The sequence below is a fragment of the Triticum aestivum genome, chromosome 6D, assembly GCF_018294505.1.
Source record: "Triticum aestivum cultivar Chinese Spring chromosome 6D, IWGSC CS RefSeq v2.1, whole genome shotgun sequence".
Taxonomy (NCBI): Eukaryota; Viridiplantae; Streptophyta; class Magnoliopsida; order Poales; family Poaceae; genus Triticum; species Triticum aestivum.
This window is the reverse complement of record NC_057811.1, coordinates 297603347-297611068: the sequence shown is the minus strand read 5'-3', so window position 1 is coordinate 297611068 and position 7722 is coordinate 297603347.

Genomic DNA, 7722 nt, shown 5'->3' with positions numbered 1-7722 from the left:
CGCCATGCGCCAAAGGTCTGCTCAACCCTGGCGATGACGCGCATCACGACGTCGTCCATCGCGTTGCCGGGGAGCGCCTCGGCCTCGACGGGCGGTGGCGCCAGCTCGTTTTCCTCGTCGACGAGGTTGATGGCAGAGGCGGCGCTTTCGTGGGCTGGCATGCTTGGAAAAGGTGGATGTGCTATAGGCTGCGCTTGTCGCCTCCGTGCGTCGCGCGCCGCCTATGCGCAATATAGCAGGGTGGCGGGAAATAGGTGAGGAAATGGCGGGAAACAGTGGTGTGTTCATAAAACGCCATCAATTAATGGAAACTTAGCATAGAAGGAACATCGAGCTAGCACAAGAAGTAGATGACGATCAGACGAACACGGACCACACTATGGAATCCGTCGATGATGAATTCATCAATCCGAAACGGTTGAATACTAGCAAGCGTTTGCCCACAACACACATGGCATATTCCATCACAAGCAGGTCGGATGGATCAACTGTATGCATACCTATCGCACATTGTCAAAAAGTAATGCGGTAGACCTTCTTTAACTTGTGTTAAAAAATAAAAAAATAAGAAACAAGGACCTCGAGGTTAAATTAGCTGAGGGAATGGGTCATTTCAGTCATTTGACCGAAATGACCCATCCTATCAGTTACTTTAACATCAACACAACTTTCCATCCAGTCACCCATCTGATGGCTGCTCCAGCCTGAGCACACTTAGTTTTCTTACATGAGCTATTGGTGGAACAACTAGTCCTTGCTGATAGGAACGCCTCTTCGCATCCTTATGGCGTATCCGGATGACCGCCCTTCCCACAATGGCCAATAGATGTTGTGTAGACAGAGCATATCACATACGTCTTATTAGAAGCAATTGTCTGTGTTATTATCGGTCTTTGCACACATTTCTGATTACAGACCTGTTTGCCGCGTATCACACACATCTTGTTATATTGAACCGTTTCTGTTCTCTTGCCTAATCACAAACAGTTCATCCGAGTGAACCGTATGATGTACATTGCAAACACCTTAATTGGGCTGACCGTTTCTTTTGTGTTGCCTAATCACAAATAGTTCATCCGAGTGGACCATATGTTGTACATCGCACACACCTTCATCTGGCTGCCCGTTTCTTCTGTTCCTCCTCATCGCAAATAGTTAATTGAGCTGAACTGTATTCCCTGCATCGCACACGCAACTAAAATCTGAACCGTGTTTGATGCATCCTCCATCGCAATCGTTTTGCACCTTTTTTAACGGTTATTTTACACCACCGTTTGCGATTATGGTATCACACACAGCTTCGTCAAAGGGTCTCTGATCGTAATGTCGCGTTAGCAGCATCCTGCAGTAATGATGCTCCACAATAAATATGTCACAAGCTCCAAATATATGGGAGAAATCTCATTAGCAATACTAAAAGCATTGTTGCACTCATGGGCGAAATTGGGCCTGGGGCAACTGGGGCTATAGCCCCAGGCCTGGCCCAATAAAAACCTATGCCTTTAGTAGTATTTTTTCTGAGAGTTTTAGTCTTATAAGGCCCAGCCCCAGGCGTGCAAACCCAGCCAACTCATACGTCTCCAACGTATCTAATTTTTGATTGTTCCATGCTATTATATTATCTGTTTTGGATCTTTTATATGCATTACTATGCTATTTTATATTATTTTTGGGACTAACTTATTAAGCCAGAGCCCAGTGCCAGTTTCTGTTTTTCCTTATTTTTGAGTTTCGCAGAAAAGGAATATCAAACGGAGTCCAAGCGGAATAAAACTTTCACTATGATTTTTCTTCGACCAGAAGACATACGTGGGACTTGGATTCCAAGTCTGAAGACCCACGAGGCGACGACAAGCCGTAGGGGCACGCCCTAGGGGGGCGCCCCTGGCTTGTGCCCCCCTCGGGAGTCCACGGACCTCCCTCTTCGTCCTATAAATTCAGATATATTCCCAAAACCTCAAAACAAGCCACGAAAATACTTTTCCGCCGTTGCAACCTTCTATTCCTGTGAGATCCCATCTTGGGGCCTTTTCCAGCGATCTGCCAGAGGGGGATTCGATCACGGAGGGCTTCTACATCAACCCTATTGCCCTTCCAATGAAGCGTGGGTAGTTTACCTCAGACCTACAGGTCCATAGCTAGTAGCTAGATGGCTTCTTCTCTCTCTCTTTGATTCTCAATACCATGTTCTCCTCGATGTTCTTGGTGACTATCCGATGTAATATTCTTTTGCGGTGTGTTTGTCGAGATCTGATGAATTGTGGATTTATGATCATATTATTTATGAATATTATTTGAATCTCCTCTGAATTCTTATATGCATGATTTGATATCTTTATATTTCTCTTCGAATTATCGGTTTGGTTTGGCCAACTAGATTGGTATTTCTTGCAATGGGAGAGGTGCTAAGTTTTGGGTTCAATCTTGCGCTGTCCTCACCTAGTGACAAAGTAGGGGTAGCGAGGCACGTATTGTATTGTTGCCATCAAGGATAAAAAGATGGGGTTTTCATCATATTGCTTGAGTTTATCTCTCTACATCATGTCATCTTACTTAAGGCGTTACTCCGTTACTTATGAACTTAATACTCTAGATGCATGGTAGATAGCGGTCGATGTGTGGAGTAATGGTAGTAGATGCAGGCAGGAGTCGGTCTACTTGACACGGACGTGATGCCTATATGCATAATCATTGCCTTGGATATCGTCATAACTTTGCGCTTTTCTATCAATTGCTCGACAGTAATTTGTTCACCCACCGTATTATTTGCCTTCATGAGAGAAGCCTCTAGTGAAACCTATGGCCCTGGGTCTATTTTCCACATATATTTCAGATCTATGAACCAAAAATACCTTGCTGCAATTTAATTACTTTTATTTTCTTTTACGTTCTAGCAATCTTTTATACCTATCTCTATCAGATATCACCATTGCAATTGACCGTGAAGGGATTGACAACCCCTTTATCGCGTTGGGTGCAAGTGTTTGATTGTTTGTGCAGGTGCATAGATTGGGGACTTGCTTTTACCTCCTACTGGATTGATACCTTGGTTCTCTAACTGAGGGAAATACTTATCTCTACTTTGCTGCATCACCCTTTCCTCTTCAAGGGAAAAACCAACGCAAGCTCAAGAAATAGCAAGAAGGATTTCTGGCGCCGTTGTCGGAGAGGTCTACATCAAGCCTACCAAGTACCTATCATAAACTCTCATATCTTGCATTACATTATTTGTCATTTGCCTCTCGTTTTCCTCTCCCCCACTTCTAAAACGATTTTCATAAAAATACAAAAAGATTTGCCTTTTTATTCGCCCTTCTTCCGTTCTTCTTTTCATTTGCTTTTGGTTGCTTGTGTGCTATATTGCTTGCTTTGTCACGATGACTCAAGAGAATACCAAATTGTGTAACTTCTCCAATACTAATAATAATGATTTTATTAGTACTCCTATTGCTCCCGCCACTAGTGCAGAATCTTATGAAATTAATGCCACTTTGTTGAATCTTGTTATGAAAGAACAATTTTCTGGCCTTCCTAGTGAAGATGCCGCATCCCATCTAAATACTTCCGTTGAGTTGTGTGATATGCAAAAGAATAAAGATGTGGATAATGATATTTTTAAATTGAAGGTATTTCCGTTCTCACTACGAGATCGTGCTAAAACTTGGTTTTCATCTTTGCCTAAAAATAGTATTGATTCATGGAACAAGTGTAAAGATGCTTTTATTTCCAAGTATTTTGCTCCTACTAAGATCAACACCCTTAGGAACGATATAATGAATTTTAAGCAACTTTATCATGAACATGTTGCACAATCGTGGGAGAGGATGAAATTGATGATAATAAATTACCGTATGCATGGTTTGAGTTTCTAGATGATCGTACAAAATTTTTATGCGGGATTGAATTTTGCATCTATAAATCTTTTAGATTCGGCCGCGGGAGGAAATTTTATGGAAATCACATTAGGAGAAGCTACTAAATCCCTATATAATATTATGGCTAATTACTCTCAATGGCACACCGAAAGATCCTCTACTAGTAAAAAAGTGCATACGATTGAAGAAATTAATGTTTTGAGTGGAAAGATGGATGAACTTATGAAATTGTTTGCTAGTAAGTGAAGGAAATATGCCCTAGAGGCAATAATAAAGTTATTATTTATTTCCTTATTTCATGATAAATGTTTATTATTCATTCTAGAAATGTATTAACCGGAAACTTAGTACATGTGTGGATACATAGACAAACAGAGTGTCACTAGTATGCCTCTACTTGACTAGCTCGTTGAATCAAAGATGGTTAAGTTTCCTAGCCATAGACATGAGTTTTCATTTGATTAACGGGATCACATCATTAGAGAATGATGTGATTGACTTGACCCATTCCGTTAGCTTAGCACTATGATCGTTTAGTTTATTGCTATTGTTTTCTTCATGACTTATACATGTTCCTATGACTATGCAACTCCCGAATACCGGAGGAACACTTTGTGTGCTACCAAATGTCACACCGTAACTGGGTGATTATAAAGGTGCTCTACAGGTGTCTCCGATGGTTTTTGTTGAGTTGGCATAGATCGAGATTAGGATTTGTCACTCCGATTGTCGGAGAGGTATCTCTGGGCCCTCTCGGTAATGCACATCACTATAAGCCTTGCAGGCAATGTGACTAATGAGTTAGTTACAGGATGATGCATTACGGAACGAGTAAAGAGACTTGCCGGTAACGAGATTGAACTAGGTATTGAGATACCGACGATCGAATCTCGGGCAAGTAACATACCGATGACAAAGGGAACAATGTATGTTGTTATGCGGTTTGACCGATAAAGATCTTCGTAGAATATGTAGGAACCAATATGAGCATCCAGGTTCCGCTATTGGTTATAGACCGGAGATGAGTCTCGGTCATGTCTACATAGTTCTCGAACCCGTAGGGTCCGCACGCTTAACGTTCGGTGATGATCGGTATTATGAGTTTATGTGTTTTGATGTACCGAAGGTAGTTCGGAGTCCCGGATATGATCACGAACATGACGAGGAGTCTCGAAATGGTCGAGACATAAAGATCAATATATTGGAAGCCTATATTTGGACATCGGAATAGTTCCGAGTGAATTCGGGAATTTACCGGAGTACCAGGAGGTTACCGGAACCCCCCGGTAAATGTATGGGCCTTATTGGGCCATAGTGGAGAGAGAGAGAGAGGAGACCAGGACAGGCCGCGCGCCCCCTCTCTCTCTGGTCCGAATTGGACTAGGAGGGGGGCGGCGCCCCCCCTTTCCTTCCTCCCTCTCTCCCCCTTCCTTCTCTCCTAGTCCAACTAGGAAAAGGGGGGAATCCTACTCCCGGTGGGAGTAGGACTCCTCCAGGGCGCGCCATAGAGGGCCGGCCCTCCCCCTCCTACACTCCTTTATATACGGGGGAGGGGGCACCCCATAGACACACAAGTTGATCATTGATCTTTTAGCCGTGTGCGGTTCCCCCCTCCACCATAATCCACCTCGGTCATATCGTAGCGGTGCTTAGGCAAAGCCCTGCGTCGGTAGCTTCATCATCACCGTCATCACGTCGTCGTGCTGACGGAACTCTACCTCGAAGCTCTACTGGATCATGAGTTCGTGGGACGTCACCGAGCTGAATGTGTGCAGATCGCGAAGGTGCCGTACATTCGGCACTAGGATCGGTCGATCGTGAAGATGTACGACTACATCAACCGCGTTGTCATAACGCTTCCGCTTTCAGTCTACGAGGGTACATGGACAACACTCTCCCCTCTCGTTGCTATGCATCACCACGATCTTGCGTGTGCGTAGGATTTTTTTTGAAATTACTACATTCCCCAACAGTGGCATCCGAGCCAGGTTTATGCGTAGATGTTATATGCACGAGTAGAACACAAGTGAGTTGTGGGCGATACTAGTCATACTGCTTACCAGCATGTTATACTTTGATTCGGCGATATTGTTGGATGAAGCAGCCCAGACCGACATTACGCGTACGCTTACGCGAGACTGGTTCTACCGACGTGCTTCGCACACAGGTGGCTGGTGGGTGTCAGTTTCTCCAACTTTAGTTGAATCGAGTGTGGCTACGCCCGGTCCTTGTGAAGGTTAAAACAGCACATACTTGACGAAATATCATTGCGGTTTTGATGCGTAGGTAAGAACGGTTCTTGCTCAGCCCGTAGCAGCCACGTAAAACTTGCAACAACAAAGTAGAGGACGTCTAACTTGTTTTTGCAGGGCATGTTGTGATGTGATATGGTCAAGACATGATGCTAAATTTTATTGTATGAGATGATCATGTTTTGTAACAGAGTTATCGGCAACTGGCAGGAGCCATATGGTTGTCTCTTTATTGTATGAAATTCAATCGCCATGTAATTGCTTTACTTTATCACTAAGCGGTAACGATAGTCGTAGAAGCAATAGTTGGCGAGACAACAACGACGCTACGATGGAGATCAAGGTGTCACGCCGGTGACGATGGTGATCATGACGGTGCTTTGGAGATGGAGATCAAAGGCACAAGATGATGATGGCCATATCACATCACTTATATTGATTGCATGTGATGTTTATCTTTTATGCATCTTATTTTGCTTAGTATGACGGTAGCATTATAAGATGATCTCTCACTAAATTTCAAGGTACAAGTGTTCTCCCTGAGTATGCACTGTTGCGAAAGTTCGTCGTGCCGAGACACCAGGTGATGGTCGGGTGTGATAAGCTCTACGTTCACATAAAATGGGTGCAAGCCAGTTTTGCACACGCAGAATACTCGGGTTAAACTTGACGAGCCTAGCATATGCAGATATGGCCTCGGAACACTGAGACCGAAAGGTCGAGCGTGAATCATATAGTAGATATGATCAACATAGTGATGTTCACCATTGAAAACTACTCCATCTCACGTGATGATCGGACATGGTTTAGTTGATATGGATCACGTGATCTCTTAGATGATTAGAGGGATGTCTATCTAAGTGGGAGTTCATAAGTAATATGATTAATTGAACTTTAATTTATCATGAACTTAGTCCTGGTAGTATTAGCATATCTATGTTGTAGATCAATAGCTCGCGTTTAGCTCCCGTGTTTTTTTTATGTTCCTAGAGAAAACTAAGTTGAAAGATGTTAGTAGCAATGATGCGGATTGGACCCGTGATCTGAGGATTATCCTCATTGCTACACAGAAGAATTATGTCCTTGATGCACCACTAGGTGACAGACCGATTTGCAGGAGCAAATGCAGACGTTATGAACGTTTGGCAAGCTCGATATGATGACTACTTGATAGTTTAGTGCACCATGCTTTACGGCTTAGAATCGGGGCTTCAAAGACGTTTTCAAAACGCTACGGAGCATGTGAGATGTTCCGAGAGTTTAAATTAGTATTTCAGACTCATGCCCATGTCGAAAGGTATGAGACCTTTGACAAGTACTTTGCCTACAAGATGGAGGAGAATAGCTCAGCTAGTGAGCATGTGCTTAGAATGTCTGAGTACTACAATCACTTGAATCAAGTGGGAGTTAATCTTCCAGATAAGATAGTGATTGACAGAGTTCTCTAGTCACTATCACCAAGTTACTAGAACTTCGTGATGAACTATAATATGCAAGGGATAACGGAAACTATTCCCAAGCTCTTCGTGATGCTGAAATCGACGAAGGTAGAGATCAAGAAAAGCATCAAGTGTTGATGGTTGACAAGACCACTA